The sequence below is a fragment of the Mesoplodon densirostris genome, chromosome 3 (genome assembly GCF_025265405.1).
Source record: "Mesoplodon densirostris isolate mMesDen1 chromosome 3, mMesDen1 primary haplotype, whole genome shotgun sequence".
Classification (NCBI taxonomy): Eukaryota; Metazoa; Chordata; class Mammalia; order Artiodactyla; family Ziphiidae; genus Mesoplodon; species Mesoplodon densirostris.
Window position 1 is genome coordinate 107591334 of NC_082663.1, and position 19374 is coordinate 107610707.

The window sequence follows — 19374 nt, forward strand, 5'->3', positions numbered from 1 at the left end:
GAAACACAAACATAAAAATAAGATGAAACCATGCAAGTACAAGGCAAGACATGGATGAATTCCTCTATAACATGAGAGTAGGGAAAACTTTCCAGACTATGGCTTGAAAGCCAGAGGTATTAAGGGAAATGAGATAGATTAGCTTCAGAAAATGAACTGAGGATTATTCTTTCTTTTTGCATTTTCTGGAACGACTTATGTAACATAGGAATTGTGTTTTTAACAGTTTGATAGAGTCTATTTTAAAAGCATCCAGGCCTAGAGCAATTTGGGATGGAGTTTTAACTACCAATTACATTTCTTTGATCCTTGTAGGTCTATTTTAAATTCCTTTTTAATTCCTGTACCAGTTGACGTCTTATGTTTTCTAGGAATTTATCCATTTTATCTGTTTGTTTTTTAAATCTGCAGTTATTTCCCCATCTTCATTTTGATCTGTGTTTTATTTACTTTCGTTGTCTCTTTTTTTCTCTTGATCAATCTTATCAGAGGTTTATCTTTGTATTTTTTCAAAGTAGAACTTTAGTTTTATTAATTTCCTCTACTAAAAAAAATCATTACATTGCTTCTTTTCCTTTATTATATCTTTTTTCTTCTTTGGGTTTGCTTTGATGTTCTTTCTTATAACTTCCTGAGTTGGATGTTTAGCATATTTCTTTTCTTTTTTAACATTTATTTATTTAAATAAATAAATATTGGCTGTGCCGGGTCTTAGTTGCGGCATGCATGTGAGATCTAGTTCCCTTCAGGGATCGAACCCAGCCCCCTGCTTTGGGAGTGCAGAGTCCCCCCACTGGACCAATGGGGAAATCCCTCTTTTCAACTTTTATTGTTTACTGATAAGCATATTTAAAGGTGTAAATGCTCCTTCAAACACTGCTTTAGGTATGTCCCACACATTTTGTGTCTTCATGTTCATTCAATTCTAGATAGTCTCTCATTTTGATTATAATTTAATTTTTAACCTATGAGTTATTTAGTAACATGGTATTTTCAAAATATAGGACATTTAAAAAAACCTTTCCTGATACTAATTTCTAATATTAATTCATCTGCATGACATTGTTCCTGGCAAGTATATTGAGACTTCCTGTAGGCCTAATCTGTTAGTTTAAACATGAGTATGCTTCTAAAAATGTGTATTTACTATTTGTTGCATGAACTACTATAGCATATGTATCAAAGCATATATATTATACATAGCATACCACTGAACATTCATCTCAAAGATCTGAACAATATAATTAATAGGATAAGCCCACTAATTATACTGTTTAGATAAGGGTCTGCTTAATTTTTGTTTGCTTAATACATTTTTGATAGTTTGGTTTTAAAAGCTCCAACTATTTATATGTTTCTCTCCATATGCTGTCAGTTATTGTGACCTATTATTAGGTGCATACATGTTTGTGATGGTTATCTCTTCTCACTCTATTTTTTGTTTACCTTTTACCTTAATTTTTTTTTTAATCCACTATTATGATTGCTATTCCAGCCTTCTTTCATGGTTTTGGGTTTTTTTTTCTTCCTGTCTTGAACTCTTTCATTTTCAACCTTTTCGTGTCTTTTGGTTTTCAGAATTTTTCTCATACACAACATATGTTTGGATTTTGTTTTTATTTCTTAATACCCTCATAAAGTATTTTTCTCCACTTATATTTATTGTAATTTCTTTTATATTAGAAATTATTTCTCCCACCATATCTTGTATTTCAATTTATTGCATTTTCTGCTGGCTCAAAAAATTATTCTATTTTTGTTCAAGTATAGCTGCTTAAGACCCTTACTCATGTTTACTTATCCTATTACTTTCTTAAATTTATCAACGTCTGTATATCCAAGGAAATAATTTTAAAAACTTCCAGAAATAATGAAGAGATCATCAACTAGAATAAGAATCAAATTGAACAGTGGGTGCAAGATGACAAATGGGAAAAATACTTTTTAAATATTAAAAGAAAATAAATTTGAACCTAGAATTTTATATCCAGCCCAATTCTTTCAAATGTAATGACTTAAAAAAATATACATATACACATATTTGTATATATATATATGTGTGTATACATACATACATACATACGCACATATATATTCATTTCACTTCCAGTGCTGAAGCCTTAAAACTACAGAACAGGTAGTTGGGAAGGGAAGATGGAAGTCAGGTGGGGGTGAGCAGGACAAGTTGGAACCCTTATAGAAGCACAAGCTGGTACCTGTGGACAGACTGAAACTCATGTTAGTTCTTGTTACCTCTAACCTTGAATATATGTGTTTCTTGCAGAAATCGGGGGCTTTTATCACCATGGCCAAACACACACCTGGTCCAGAAATCAGAGAACCTTAAGGGGATCTATGGAAGGTGGAGCATTTGGAGGCTCCACTGCTTCTTCACACCAGTGAAGTGAGGTGGCAGGTAAGTGACAACACCTTTAGAACCTTTCACAGGGATCTTGCTTATGGCCCACCCTAACTGGAAACATACAAGAAAGGGGATTTGGGGAAAGGGAGTTCAGCCTAGCTAAGCTGACACAGCACAAAGCCACGGCTCACAATTGGCCCTTTTCCTTCCACCATCTACATCTCCTAGCTTCTTTGTATTTTTTGTCTCTTTATCCTTTCCTGATGACCTCTAGGAGAGTTTCTCAATCTGATCTTCCAACTCAGTGATTTATTCACCTTTGTCCATCTTGCTATGTATCTTATCTATTGCCTTTTTCACTCTAGCTATTACATATTTCATACCTACTCCTCAGTTTAGTCCTTTCTTATGTTTTCTTGTTCTTGCTTCACATTGCTGGTATCAGCCTTAGCCTCTTAATATATTCATCATCTTTATTTTAATTTCTTCATCCATTTCCTCTTACAATTCTATATAATTTAGATGGTTTATACTGTTGAGTTTGTTGTCTTTCTTATATAGTAGTTGTATTCTTCTATAGTTTTCTGGTTATTTCTTTGAAAGAACTCCTCTACCCCTTTGAGTATCAGTTACTACACAAGGTTCTGTGCTGGGAAATGGCTACAACCCAGCCTTCAGCTGATGCACCTGTAGGTGAAACAAAGCCCCGGAAGAGAGCCTCATAGAACTGATGGTGATCATTCTAATTTTCCATCATCTACAAATAACTTCTGTGGTATGTCTTTCCCATTTAAACTCTCTAGAAGTAATCCCCATAGATTCATTCTCCCTGCCCTGGGGGTTTGGAGAATACCCAAAGGTAACTGGTCAGTACACACCACCCTTTCTATCCCTCCTTTCTCCTGCAGGGCTTTTGCACATCTCTTATTGCACCCTCCTGACCCCTGCAGCCATGACTGTTGCTGCCAGTTTCTTCGGTGATTGGCGGTCTGTCACCGTCCCCGGTGGCGAGAAGCGAGAACAGAAGAGACCCTCTCCTTTCACCCCTCTTCTCACAGCCACCTTAGCTGCCTTCCCTGGCTGGCTGAAGCCTTCTCTCCTTTCCCTCATACCTGCACCCCTCCGCAGCCCTCACATAACACTTCTGAGTCTTCAGACTGCCCAGGGACTTCTCATAGGGTTGTATTTTATTCATTTTTAGTCATTAGCTCCTCAAATCCAAGTTTCCCTCCAGCTTCTATAGTTTCTCTAGGGTTGATTTTCGGGAAGCAGCCAGTGGCCAGTGTAGTTTGTCATTTTGACAGGATGAGAGAATGGTTTCTAGAATGAACAGGTGTACCATAAAAAAGGGAGAATTAGAGACAGCAGATGTTTGAGTTTTAAGGACAGAAAGGCTACAAGGGCACACCAAGAGATGCTTTTTTCTATGTTTAATTTTTAAAATTTATCTATCTATCTTTAACTATGTAAATGTATTTATGTATGTTTGCATATATATGTGACTTTAAAAGTGAAATAATGCTGTCAGGCTTATAATGAAAACAGCAGTCTTCACCCCTTCCTGCTCCAAACTTCTGCTCCCTCAAGGCAACATATTTCGACATTTTTAAAAAACTGTTTCTTCTGGTGTTTACTTCCACATTCTAAGTAACATGCTTATATTACTGTTTCTTGATTTTTAAGTGTTAGCTATTATCTTTGGTTTCCTAATGTAGAAGATGGGGACTTGTACCCGATGTATTTTCCCTTCCAAGGAGTTCTCTTCCCCTTCTTACTCCAACTCCTAATATAGTTACGTCACTGCTTTCATTATTAATATTGAGTGTTTACACTATCATGCCCATGCAAACACTGTTTACAGTTAAGACCTGCAGCATCCTAAGATTATATTTCCTTCCTTAAATAACTTTTTATTTTCTTAGGGTTAATACTTGTCTCTCCCCATTCCCACCACCATAGTTCAGTGCTCTCTATAACCTGTCTTAATTCTCTGATGGAGTTGTTGGATAGTTTCAGATGAAAACATCAGGTGATCTACCTGATTCTTCCCCTCCCCATTCCCATCCCTTTTGTACAAGCTCCATCTTCCTGCTCACACTAGAGTGCTAGTTAAACCTTCCCTTTATCATCATCTTGAAACTTCCTTTGCCCGCCTCCCTGTATGAGATCTCCTATTTCCTAATTTTGTATCTCCCTCTTTCTTGATTCATTCCCTTGTTTGGTGATGAAACTAATATTTTCTGGTCGCTTCGTAAAAAAGAGTCCATAAGAGGTAAAATTTCAAGTATGCGTGCAGTGGTCAATTATTACTCAGGCTGCCCCACATTTTTGAACACCCCTTTCCCATTGTTTTAATAGTTTCCCACATTATAAATTCTGCATTCTTAAAGAAAGACATTTTTCAGGTCATTTTCTAGTTGTTGGATTGCAGACATGTGGCTTTGATTATACTTGTCAGCTGCATCTTTGCCAGAGTCAGAATCTGGATCCAGAACTGGATTACTTGGGAAAGAGGCAGGGCCTAAGGCTTCCACTTGACAGGGGCAGATCTGGGTACAGCAGCACAGCAGGGCTATGAAGTGATGGCAGAGACAGAGGTGGGACCTGGAACCAGTGCCAGCAGCCTCCTGGCTTGGTGGTTTCTGTGAGAGGCAGTGACTCCCTCACTGGGCAGCTCTGTGCCATGGTGCTGGGGTGTCACTCGTGGAAACACAGTCCATTTCCTCCACCTCAGTCTGTGAATTCTGTCTCATAACTAGTCCTTTTGGCTTAAACTGATATCTCAGTCTGTTAGGACCGCTATAACAGAATACCACAGACTGGGTGGCTTAAAACCAACAGAAATTTATTTCTCACAGTTCTGGAGGCGGCATGCTCGGGTTCTGGTGAGGGCCCCCTTCCAGGTTGCAGACTGCCAACTTCTTCCTGTGTCCTCACATAGCAGAAGGGGCAAGGGAGCTTTCTTGGGTCTCTTTTATAAAAGGTATTGATCTCATTCATGAGGGCCATTCACCACCCTCCTGATACCATCACACTGGGCATTAGGATTTCAACATACAAATTTGGGGGAGACACTAATATTCAGACCATAACAACTGGCTAGAATAACTTCCGCTATATTAAACTAGCCTGGCTAATATGCCTTGCATGCCTAAAGGTGTCTTTATTCTACTGTAGGATATAAGGGTTTGATTGAGACTAGAATTCTAATTTGGAAATCATTTCCCTCAAAAACTAGAAAGCATTTCTCCATTACCTCTGGCTTCTATTGTTGTTGCTTAGAAGTCTGAAGTTGCTCTTTTTCCTGAATCTACATGTGATTCACTTCTCTCCAAAGCTTTTTTGTTTATCTTAAAGTAGTATTTACTTTTAAAGTTTTTCTTTTTATGTTATCAAATCTACAAATGGTCATATTTTAAAGTCAAATAGTTCTAGATGTTGTTTTATGAAAAACAACTATTTCCTGACTTGGTGCCCCCATTTCCTTATGATAGGAAGCAGCCACTTTTACTAGTAGTATATATGAATATATAGTTAAATGCATTTTTAGCACATGTGAAATGGATCCCAGGAAGTTTTTCAAAATTCTCACATTTGGCTGTTATTCACTTTTTCAAGAAAACATTACAGATAAAAGAAGATGACTGCCTCGTATCTAAACAGACTTTAGGATATAGATGTTAAAGATCACATAATAACAATTGTTGGTGAGATTTTCCTGTCTTTTTACTCATTTGGTGGTAGAATCTGAATCTGGGCTGGGCCCTGAAATAGAAGGAGCTTCTATTTCTAGGGGGTGGCTCCATGAATGAGAGGTCTTTGAGGTTCCTGAAACCAGCATCCAGGATGGGACTCCTGACCTTGGAAAAGGCGGGGTAGTGAAATCTTAAGAGCTGCAGTTGAAAGCCCAGGAAGGTTGTTGTGGAGCTTCTTGGCCGAGCCTAGCACTGTGGGATTGGGGTCCCCCTCCAGGGAACCTAGAAGAACCACTAGAGGCTGGGCAGGTGGTGCACTGCAGAGGCCAGCCTCAGCTGATCACCTTCTATTCTATTTAAGCACCTTCAGAAACAGCAGCATCGGGCAGAGGAAGCCAATCCAGGCTGTCCAGGCTTCAGCTGCAACTTCATCTGCCTTCCCTGTGCCTGCTCACTCCAAGCCAACCAGCTTTTGTAGCAGTGGTGAAATTCTCCAGCCATAATGGAGTGTGTTTGGCTCCAAAGTAGCAAAGTAGTAGGATAGAAACAAACAGGATTCCCTCCTTAGGCTTTTTAGCATCTTGGAATCCTGGAATTTCTACATGTATGGAAGGGATGAGGGGATCCAAGAGATAAACTAATTTCCTGCTAATGTGGACATTGGGGGCTCCAGTGCATCATCAGGGACCCTCCTGAGGCAAGATTGGCTGTTATTCAACAAACAACCTGTGAAGTAAGATGTACTGGTTACACAAATTATATTTTACTGACACTATCTTTTGGTTTCTCTTGACACTAACAACTCTGGTTACCTGCTGTATGGACTCAATATTTGTGTCTCCCCCCACCCCCCAAATTCATATGTTAAAATCCTAATCCCAATGTGATGGTATTAGGAGGTGGGCTTTGGGGAGGTGATTAGGTCATGAGGGTGGAGCCCTCATGAATGGGATTAGCGACCTTATAAAAGAGGCCCCAGAGAGCTCTTGTCCCTTCCTCCATGTGAGGACACAGTGAAAAGACTACTGTCTATGAACCAGGAAAGCAGGTTCTCGCCAGATGCCAAATCTGTAGGCACCTTGATCTTGGACTTACCAGGTTCCAGAAATGTGAGAAATAAATATTTATTGTGTAAGTCACCCAGCTCATGGTATTTTTGTTATAGCAAAACAAGACCCCTGTGATTTAATTTTTTTTTTTTTAATTTTTAGTGGTTGAAGATGAGAGGTTGGGGAGCACAAAGTGGGAGGGACTAGACCTGCCTTTATTTTTCTTTGTCCAAAGTTCCATCCCAGGTTGCCCCTGTTGAACCAAGAGAGTTTCTACACCTCACAGAGATAAATTTGCATCCACTTTGCATATTTCTTCTATGCAGAATAGGACGTTTTATCAAAGATAGGGAAGAAAAGCTTAACAGCTTTAAAGGTGGACATAAGGAGCTCTGACCTTAGTTTCCCTGAACAATAGCCCAAAACAAAAATGCTAAAAAAAAAAAAAAAATCCCCAAGCCATAAAACAAAACAAACAGAAGCACTTGGTGAATCGTTAGATTCCTGTACCAGGGTGAATAATACAGCTTCCACAAACAATGATGAGCCTGATAAGAAACTCAGAGCAGTGTTGGCCGCTGAAGATTTTCTGAAAATGAAAAGAGGCAAATAGCCCAAACCAGGCCACACATCTGTGACCCTTGCTAAATGGCTTGTTTGCTCCATCACAGCTGTTTTCAAGGTCCTGGAAGTCAGTTCCTTTGCTTAATCCAAGGTGAATTGGACCCACAGAGTCTTTCAGTCACACACAGTCCTGCCATAGTCATATTTGCACAGACGTTGTGTCAGCTGTCCTGATTCCTTGGATGATGTGAGGCTGTAGCTATGACTGTGAATAATGAAAGACACATTCTTCCTTTGTAGTTAGAGAGAAAGGGCACCAAAGAACAGATCCATATATTAAATGGAAGGTGTAGGTTGGAAATGAACAAATGGATTCCAATAAGATAAGGGAGATTATTTAAATTTGATAGCAAGTAGTTATAGCTTGAAGAAATTTGAATATGAGAGGTTCTAGTCAAGCATTTTTTACTAGAAAAAGCAAATCTCTAAAGTAAGCAAAATTAATCGGAATGTATCAGCTCAAGAGAGAACAAGATATGGCACTTGGAAAGGAAAGGTAATAATGGCAATAATAATGTTCAGCTTCTGTTATTTTTTGAGGCTGGTTCAATAAAATGTAACATAACATTAGCAGTTTCTTGGAAAAAAAACCCAGTCAACTGCTCTTCTCTTTTATCTATGGCTCCATATTCCACATAAATTATTCACTGCTGTGGTTAGTTCCTCATAGTTGGTGCATCCCCAAAGAATTCTGTGATGTTAAGTAACAATGAAAGTAAAATTTGTAATATTTTATTTGTTAACTAAAGCTTTATTTATAAATGATCATCCATTTGTTTTTAACCTAAATGCTTCCTCAATTTCAACTATTGGTCTCACTCCATTCAAATCTAGGATTCTTACTATGTATGCTGCAGTCTGGTATATTATGACATCTTTTTCAATTCAAAATATCCTAGTCACGGAAAGAGTGATTTTTCCACATTGCTTGCTAACCTGTTACCTTTCCACAGCCTTGGAGGGATGGCTGTATAATGTGTTACACTGAGAACAAAATCAAGTTGAGGCAGTGTCTTCTAGGTGTTTCTGTTTAATCAAGCTGGGTATCAGAACCCTAACATCAGCTTGGGTTTATTTGGTCCAGTTATCTGTATGATAACTTTGAGGACCTTTTTAACTGAGGACTTTATAAAGATAATAAAATAATTTTTTGAGAATAATTGAAACCAAAGCCCTGGAATTCAAACTAATTATCAACTTTGGCATTAATATAGACAACAAACTGTAAGCTATCGCAAGTGGAATTTGATCTCATTTTCCAGTTCTCCCTCCTCTGTATGAATGGCTCAGGGAGTTTTTTCTGTTAACATATCTCTTCTGCTGAGCTCCCCTTTTCCTCATCAACAGTCCATGCTTTTCAATGTCCCTGGCTCTCTGTGCTGTTATGGGCCCATATTGAAGTTTCTCTGGCTCTATGTATGTCAAGTCTAAAGTTTTCTTCAAGTCTAGGCTGTATCAATTGTTATTATAGACCTGCTTGAGTGTGGGATGCTCTAGAAAATACTGATGTCCTACTGTGCTTGAGTATCTGGGAGCACCTGTGGATTCTGTGCCAGTCCCTCCATTCTTTCCTTCTCAGCAAGCACTGTCCTGCTTCCACCCTCCCTCCTCCAGCTGTGGTGTAGTCCTCTCGCTGTTGTCTTGGATGATGTGCAGGATTCTAGTCACTTTCTTTTGGCTGAAACAGTGTCTCCCTCATGGAGGTAAGGTGAAATAAATTCCTCCACTCAGTGGTACCAAGATATTTCCTGCTCAGTGCCGTTAAACATCCTCCAAACTACAGCGGTTCAGGAGATGTACGATTACTGTCTACAGAACATGCAAGGAAGCCACTTAGACATGAGGATGTGTGTTGTGGAATTAAGGAGAACGGCTCACACCTCCATCACTAACAAAACTCTCTCCCTCCCTCCCTCTTTCCCTTCCTTCCTTTCTTCCCTTCTTATTCCTTTCAATTGCTTTGGAAAGAAGTTTGACTTACCACATACTGGACATGGAGGTGGTGGCTTATCAACCCATATTCCCACACATTTTCAGTCTTGACTCTGCATCTGAATAATATCTAACAGCTTAAAAAAAAAAGAAAAAGATTAGAAGTTTCAGCCCCACTTTCAAACTACTGAAACAGAATCTCTGGGGATTCTCATCTCTGGGGATGAGACTCAGAAGTCTGTGTTTTGAAATATCTCCACTCTTTAAAAAATATGCAGCCAGATTTGAGAATCCACAGCCTGAATGTTGCCTGCTATAACAATAATGTATCAAGTACTATAGCGGATTGCACTGACTGTGTTAGAGTTAGTTTAGTTTACCTCTCTCTTTGATGGCCTGGCTTGAGAGACAGAGTAGTGACGAGGTTAAGAGTATAAATGGTTACATAAGACTGCCAAAGTTCAAATTCTTATTCTACCCCTGGGTGTTTTATTGGGCAAATTATTTAATCTCTTCATGTTTCAGTTTATTCATCTATAAAGTAGTATTAAAAATAGTACTTTTCTCATAGCACTGTTGGATGATTAAATAAGATGAGAAAAGTAAAGCACTAAGAACAGCACCTGACACACAGTAAAGGCTGTCAAAATATCAGCCATTGCCATTATATAGTCATGCTTGAATCATACGGGTCTCCTGGAGTTTGAAAAGACTTTAAAAGATGATCTAATCCTCAGGCAGTTGGATATTATTATGATTCCCATTTTACAGATTAGAAAGCTCAGGTTCTTTTTTTTTTTTTAAACATCTTTATTGGAGTATAATTGCTTTACAATGGTGTGTTAGTTTCTGCTTTATAACAAAGTGAATCAGTTATACATATACATATGTCCCCATATCTCTTCCCTCTTGTGTCTCCCTCCCTCCCACCCTCCCTATGCCACCCCTCTAGAGGCTCACAAAGCACTGAGCTGAGCTCCCTGTGCTATGCGGCTGGAAAGCTCAGGTTCTTAAGTGATGTGCTTGCCCAAGATGATTCAGGATGAAAATAACAATTATAATAACAAAAACAATAACAAGTAGTGTCTATTGTGTGTTTACAACATGCCAAACACTATATTAAGTGTTTGATGTACTTAACCCAGTGCATTAACCCATATCATTAACCCAGTGCTTTTCAACCTTTAACATGCACACACAGTCACCTGGGGATCTTGTTAAAATGTAGATTCTGATTCCGTAGGTCCAGGATGGGTCACAAGATTTCTTCATTTCTAACAACTTTCCAGGTGATGGTGGCTCTGCTGGTCCAAGACTCACCCTTTGAATAACATGGATTTAACCTGCACAACAGCCCTGTCTGATGGGTTCTAGTTTTTGTCCTTATTTTATGTACAATAAACTTAGGTTGTGAGGATAAATAACTTCCTCGAGGTCACAGGGCTTGGAGCCGCAGTAATGGGGCTTGGACTGATTGTTCCGTTGCAGAGCCTGCCTCTTTCCCCATCCCGCCTGACTTCATTCACGCGTATGTGACAGGGGATCTATGCCACCTGGCAGATGTAGAGCAAATGCCATATGTTTCCCCAAGTTTTAAAGTCATGTGTCTACTTAAAGCAGAGACACTGATGGTGTGTTTTATATATTTTTAATCGTTCATTACACCCCTGGTCCTTTCAGCCAGAATGACCCATTTATGTCTGTGGCTTCTCTTGTGCAAGAAAGAAAGTCCTAAATTCCAGCTGATGGTAAACCTAATGCTCAAGTCCCTCCTGAGCTATAACACTCACTTCCACCCTTTTAAATCCTGACCTTATTTGATTTGAACCCTTTTCACCAAGGTTAGAATTCTTGGCTTCATATACTTAGATTGGATCCTTCGCCCTCCTGTACTGTTTTGGACTTAGCCTGTGCAGCAGACTCATAGATGCACTGCTTAGACCCCCTTTGAAGAAAGAACTTGTTGCCTAGCATCAGGAGTGCTTCCAGCTGTTGACCTCTTCAGGTCTGCTTCAGCTCAGAAGCCCAGGCCAGCTCTTCTCTGGTCTCCCAGGCCTGGCCATTTCTACTAATGATGACCCCTTTATGGGCACCCTTTGCTCAGAGCTCCTCTCCAGGCTGCCAGAGACTTTGTGAGGTTGGCATCATCATCTGACAGCTCCCACACCCAATCCTACTTTCTTTATTTCTTTTCACAAATACTACTCCCCAGCATAGTAAACCTTTTGCACTTCTAACTCCATCTCAGTGTCTGTTCCCCAGAGGTTCCAACCAACACCTCCCATCACTCAGCTAAGTGAGAGCTCTTGCTCAACCTAACCCAAGTTATCAACCCCAACCGGTGCCTGGGTAGACCTGGCCTGGTACTTGGTAGACATCTATGCCCAGGCAGGTGCTTGATTATATATAATCACTCAATAGACAGGTGCATATTGAGTAACCATTGGGTACTCATACCTTCATAAGCATAATCACCTCTTCTAAATGTCTCAGATAAAGGAGAAATGTGGCAAATTTAGATACCATGCCTCTATTTAGCCTTTGGTTCCTATGGTAATTGTTTGCTAGAGGTTAAAATTTAGCGAATATATACTACGTCTTAGGATCATCGGGTGCTGCCTACGTAATTATAGCGTTGTGATATATTGAGGAAAAACAGATGTCACCAAAATAAGATAAGAAGTGACTAGCTATGTCTGTGGTGGAAAAAATACAGGGACCATGAGTCAGCAACACTGAACTGCAGTTCAAAAAGTAAATCACATATTGGATACAGAAAAATAAACAGAGAAAAAGATTGAGGGGCTTTTTGGTTTGGTTTTTGTTTGTTTTTTGGGTTTGGGTGGGTTTTTGTTGTTGTTGTTTTGGTTTTTGGCTATTTATTAATACTACACAGAATCCTGGGTCTTGGTTCTAATTTCAGATGGGGAGTTGTCAACATGAGTTAATTGGATGGGCTCTCAGAGCCCCCTCCCTAATCCCCCCATATCCATGTATTCCTATATTGAAGAGTTTGGAGTTTTGAATAAAGGGGCAGGTAGAGGAGAGAATGGTAATTTTTGAGCATGAGCTGTTCCCTGGAAGTGCAGGCCTATGTCACTACTGTTTAGATGTGTGTGGTTGTCAGTGGAGAGGTGATGAAAAGAAGTTCTGGATGTCCAGAGGACGGAATGAGATCTTTCCATCTCTGGAGAAGGAGAAATGACTGCGAGATGGAAACCGTGTTGGAAACGAAGTAAAAGACAAGTCCAATTTTGATTAAAGCACATTTTGGCTACCATAGCTTAAGAGAGTCTTAGGAAACCTGTAGACTAGAAGCAAATCATAAAATAGAGAGAAAGAAATCATAAAGCAGAGAGCTGGGCAATAATATATGTGGGATGGACAGAAAGGTTTGAAAAATGCATTGTTAGGTCGAAGAAGGGAAATGAACTACCAAAGAAATTATGAGGTATTCTCTAGAAAATGGGCTTTTCCTGGTGCAGAAAGGGTAATAGTTTACATCTAAATCTGAATTTCTTGTCAACAAAGACTAACATTATAAATTAACCTGGAAGGTTGTGAAATTCACATCCATTGAAGATAGCTCCAATATGGCCCTGCATCAAGTTGAGAAAACAAGAAATAACCAATTTTAAAGTCTGTTTGTCCCCCACAATTCCCTGATTTATGGAAAAAATGAACATTTTTACCTTTTTTACTTTACCTACAGTCTGATATGCATGCAGCAAAGGTCTGAGTGTATAGTTTTCTGAATAACTAGTCTAGAAACCCACCAGAGCACACACAGTGAGGTGACCCTGTCACCCATGGAGCAGATAAAATGACATCAATAAATCATAAAATATGCCCAACAGGGCATTATAAATCATTTAGAGTTGCTATTAATATTTTAGACATGTTCATTTTTAGCAGTGTGTTAAAGTTTAGTGTTTGCATTCCATTTTAATTCAGCACTTGATAATTGAAATATGCTGTTAAAAGTGATTAAAAAAATTTTTTTTTTTTTTTGCTAATCACTTAAAGATTAAACAGAATAAGGGAACTGATTGTTAGCTTCATTCTCTCTAAAAGTCCCTTCTGGCACTTTGGGCACTGGTCCCCAAACCCAAAAGAATATTCTTTGGCAGTACTCATCCAAGAAAAATGGTGGTTTTCAACACATTGGTCAGTAGAGCTTTTTCACTTTCTTTCTGTGACCTAATGGCTGTTCCACTCTTGACTTCCTTGGTGGCTTTATGCTTTCTCTAGTTGGTCAGGGCATCCTACCTATGCCACTGTGGGTATCCACTTCTTTCATATTATTAAAAGCATCCCAAGTTATTAATAAAAGCCACTCTCCACTGAGAATCTATTTTGTGCCCAACAGTGTGCTAAGTATTTTTTATTTATACAATATCATAGGTCTTCACAAAAACTCTGTGAGGAGAATACTATTACTCTTACTGCTTATAGGCAACTTAGGTTCAGAAGATTAAGAAATTAGGCAAAGATCTCAGAACTGGTCATTGGAAGCTATCTTTGTTCTAAAGCCTATGGGTGTTTCCAAGTCAGAACTTGATCCCCTTAGAGACTTGCCTGCTAATACTTATGGCTTCAATGTGTGGATCTCTGTTAAGAGATGCTAATATGTTTGTAATAACTCACACTTCATGAATTATGACTTACTAGCCACCTCTTTCTAGAATACTCATTTTCTTTTAAACACAAAGAGGCAGTTCAGGTAGCTGCCTTCAGGGGATCAGTAATGTCTTGGAATAGGGCTGCATGGGCGGACTGGCTCCACTTTTCTCAGAGCTGGTTAGGGGAAGAGATGTATATCTGCTAGGACTCTTGATTTTTAAGTGACACAAACGTGACTTGAGCTAGACAAAGAAGAAGGTGCTTCCTGGCTTACTGGATTGTATACCTGTAAGGTGTAAGGGTGTCTCTGGCTTCAGGTGTGGCTGATTCAGGTGTTAAATAGCTTCATCAGGACATTGTGCCTCTCCATCTCTTAGTTCTGCTTCCTTTGTGTTGGTACCATTCTGGGCAACCTTTCTCATCACAGTGATTCCCACAAGCTTTCAGTTTAGAGCCTCTTGGTTTATCAACTTCAGAAAAATCCTAGAATTTAGTCTGTGTGACTGATTTAAGTCATGTGTCTGTCTCTAAACCAACCACTGTGGCCAGGGAGGCGGAATACACTGTTTGTCTAACCCCCAGTCACATGTCCATACTTGGATTAGGGGATGGGATGAGGTCAGTCTCATCTGAATCACATGGGAATAGGCGGGGTGTGCCTCATCAAAGGGAAATGGAGGTTTACTATCATAAGCAGTGGGAGGAATGGATTCTGAGCAAGGAAAAACTAGAAATGGACATTTAAAATTGCTATTTAAATTGAGTGGGTTTGAAGGTGAAATGAGAAAATATAAAAGCATTTGATAAACTAAAAAGCACTGTTCAATTTTTTTAAAAAACATTCTCCTTTTATTAATTGATGTACTGCTTCACTCAGAGCTGAGAAATGAAAGGCTTTAAAACCTTGTACTTTGATTTGATTAGTAGAGCATTCAGTAGAAACCAATGCAAATGAAACCAGCATAACCTTACTAGGGAAGCACAGCTGTGGAATATTCTTTTTTAAAATTATTTATATATTTATTTATTTATTTATGGCCGCATTGGGTCTTCGTTGCTGCACACGGGCTTTCTCTAGTTGCGGCGAGCAGGGGCTACTCTTCGCTGGGTGCACGGGCTTCTCATTGTGGTGGCTTCTCTTGTTGCAGAGCACCGGCTCGAGGCGGGTGGGCTCTAGAGCGCAGGCTCAGTAGTTGTGGAGCCGGGCTTAGCTGCTCCGCGGCATGTGGGATCTTCCAGGACCAGGGATCGAACCCGTATCCCCTGCACTGGCAGGCGGATTCTTACCCACTACTCCACCAGGGAAGTCCCTGGAATATTCTTTTCTTTTTTTTTTTTTTTTTCTGTTGATTTTATGGAAGAGAGAATCATGGAGGCGGTCCTGAGAGGGAAGAGGGGCTGGATAGCCTTGCATGTCAAGAAAGGTCTGTGGTCAAATAAATAAATAAATAAATGTGATTTTCCCTCTTCAAAGTTACGCTTTATTTTAAAAAGTAAATATTGATTTTCTTGATACAAATAAAGTTTATATGCAATTTACTGTAGGTGTAATGTAGTCTAAGTTCATCACATAAGCATCAGCTTTAAATGATTACTACTTAATCTGATTCTATTTTTTCCCCTTTTGTTTCTCAGAGAGAGCTTCTTTTTTTCTATCAATATATTTCTGTTGTTCAAAAAGCTATGTAGCCACTTCCATGGCTTAGGAAATTTCTGCTCAGATGTCAAAGCCCAGGAAGGCAAGTTCTTTCCAGTTTTATTACCTTCCTGGAACTCCTCAGGAAGAAGGCAGGGTGTGCCCATGTACCCTAAGCATTCCCAGGGCCTTTTCTGCTCACTCTACCTGCCCTGAATCTCATTTGGCTCTGAGGAAAAAAAAAAAAAATTCCCTTAAGCCACATGGTTCAGCTATCAGGAAAGTATCTGTATAATGTATCCTTCTCCCCTTTAAATCCCACTTATTCATTCTCCTTTGCATTAAATGCTCATCTCCACTGAGAGTGTGCTTTAATTAAACCTAGAAACACTTAGAAATGGAAAAACCTGATTCCCAAAAAGACGCATATAGAAAAGTGCATGAATATATACATATAATTATAACTCTTATGGATATTTTGTTATAGAAATGTATGTTCATAAAAATGTTTAAAAAAGGAGTCAAAAAAAAGATTAAAAAATCTCCCATCTTACACCACTCACTCAGATATTTGCACTATGATAATTGTGGAAACTATGCTTTCATTTTGGGGGGTGGGTGGGGAGGAAGGAGGGCCTGGTATTTGCATATTTTCTCATTTATAAAAATGAGATGTTGTTACAACACTCATTTATAATCTTTTTTTTATATAGCAGTATCTGATTAATATTCTTTTCTACAACAATCTATTTCTTAAAGGGGTTCTGTCTTATTTTTTTCCTAAACATCTACTTTAAGATATTCTTGAACAGAGTAGCAATTGCTAAATACAAATGTATAGCGATTTTTCTCTTTGCATTAATATATTGCTGTTCCTGCCAAGAGAGATGTATTTTAATATTGCTCTTCTGTAGATAATGTCTTAGTGCAAGGAAATAAATCTAACAATTTGTCCCATGGGGGGTGTTTTAAAACAGAGTTAACTCATTATTTTTCATCATGACACATAGTCTGTCCATCCATTTGCCCATAAGAGTGAACCAGTTCTAAAGAGAAAGTTACTCCTTCTTTCCTGATGAGTGTTTGCAGAGGAAAGGGAGGAATCGATTCAATATTTATTTTAAATGGCATTGATTAAAGATCTTGCTGTTTATGCTTGGCATATTATATCAATGTCAGCTGAACCCTTGAACACAATACATGCTTGGTATACTAGTTAGCCACAATCACATTTTAAAATGTGCGATCCTCTATTCAATTGTTTGTGGCACACAATCATGTTAGATTTTGGAAATGGAACCAGAAGATATCCCACTATTAGCGTATTTCCGTTACTTGTGTTTGTCAGAACATTCCTTGATTGAACAAACATGTATTTTCCCTGTATCTTTGTAATATGAAAAATTTCATTTCACCAGTCGGAGAGCATGATCCTACTTTAGAATTGTAGAAATATGATGTTTAAGTCAGGTAAAATAATGCCAGGGAGGGGATTTGGAGGAAAGAAAGTTGCTGACTTGTAAAACTGGAAATGCCAGATATGGTCAGATCGAAAGTGGGCCAGAAGGCTTACTTCTAAGAACCAGGGAATGAGTTTGGATTTTTGGTCCGAGCAGGGCAGTGGAGTAGGAACCAGAGTGCCCTTGGGGAAGAACTTTCATCTGAATATTCCTTTACATGCCAGGCAGTTTGCTTCTGGTATCTCATGGGTTGCAGAGGCCATAGCAAAACAGGATGAGGTTCAAGAGGCAAGGTGTCAGGAGGCAAATGTTAGTTAGCAGCAGGTCAATTCCCACCTCATACAAAGAGCTGCAGGTGTGCTAATTGCTAAAGCCTGGGGTGAATCTCATCTGAAACCAGCAGGTGGAAACCCATGACAGCAAGCAGTTAAATATGGCTTCCCTGACACGCTCAGAACTAAAGGTCAATTCCAGCATTACTCCTGGCACATCTAACAACTCATAGAAGGAATAAAGGTAAGTAATGCCAAGGGTATGGAAACATGGGCAACCAGGTACATTTTAAGAACTCTTGTTTCAGCATGAGTGTCATGTTTTGTACGGAATGGTAATAGCTGAGACTGAAAAAGCAGCTGGGACAGTGGAGGATTTTTATATGTTGAAGAATTTGGATGTTTTCTATGGGTGTTGGGAAAACTGTTGATGGTTTAAAGCAGAGGTGTGAAAAGATCAATCTTGCCACGGAGATAGATTATTCAGGCAGGAATGCGAGGGATTAGAAAATCGGAGAAGATTAATATGGAGGGCAAGGGGGCCCATTAGAAGGCTAGGGCAATAAAGACAAAAGGATAAAGGTGTTTGTTGCAGCACTATTTACAGGGAAAAAACACTTGAAACAACCTCAGTAGCAACCAAAAGGAATGAAGCTGTGCAGTCATGAAAAAGAATAAAGCAGCTCTTTTGACATACTGATATGGACTATTCTCCAAGATGTATTAATTGAATAGAGCCTGGTGCAGAATAGTGTATATCTTATTCTAAATATTTGAATGAAAGTAAGGGAAAAATAAAAATATACGTTTGCATAGGCATAAAACCTAATATCAGGGTTAGCTTTGGAGGGGATCTGGGGTGGGAAAGGGGCTTAAGATTCACTGTAGTCTTTTGTATTGTTGGAATATTTTTCAGGTGCAAGAACTATAATTTTTAAAAGCTCAAAGTCTTATGAAATAGCCTATATGAGAGAGGATTTTTGGAACTTAGTGGTCCCAAGATATGGGTTTCCCTGAAATCAAGTCCCTTAATCGCAGCCACTGTAGTTTCCCATTAGATTAGTGTGTAGCATCTTGAACCATTTTCTTGGTGGCTACAACATCTCCGTTCTAGCCCCCATCTATTTTCTGGCCCAGGTGGGAGATGACTTGGGAGAATGGGGAATTACACGAGCAAATTGGGACGGTGGGCATTCTTGTAAATCTTCCCCCATTACCCGAGAATTCTCTGCCATGACATAGAATTCTACCTTCTCTCTTCCTTAGCCACACACGCCAGTTTTACGGATATAAGAATAGATAATAATCTTTTAGGTGGCTTCATGATATGGTCGCCAATATTTGATGAATAATGCATATTTTATTTAAAAACAGTGCTATGACAGCAGCAGTGAACACTGGGATTTCATGTTGTTTATGGCAAGAAGAGTGCTCTCCCTCCAACCCCCAAAGCCCACCCCTTCAAACCAAGGTTAATTCTTCGGTGACTTTTAAACTTTTAACTTCTGGATATAATGTGTAAATATAAAGCCAAGCTGAGATCTCACTCCCAGTGGGTAACTCATGAGCTTGCCCTTTTGTCCAAGATACTTCGGTTTTCTCATGTTGCTTAAAGGCTTTGAAGAAAAAAAAATCCTAGAACTCTGTGGTATGGATTTTTCAGTCTCCCTGAAGCATCCAGAATTGTTTTTTTTTATTTTTCTTCCCCTTTGAATCCATGA

The 19374-nt window shown here is 39.1% G+C and overlaps 1 long non-coding RNA gene across 1 annotated transcript in view; it reads left to right on the forward strand.

Moving 5' to 3' along the window:
* Positions 1-19374, forward strand: part of LOC132485387 (uncharacterized) — a 135943-nt gene that overhangs the window by 95804 nt on the left and 20765 nt on the right. Inside the window, exon 2 of the long non-coding RNA XR_009531407.1 lies at positions 2285-2416. This is a non-coding gene — a long non-coding RNA (uncharacterized LOC132485387). The remainder of the gene's footprint in view (positions 1-2284; positions 2417-19374) is intronic.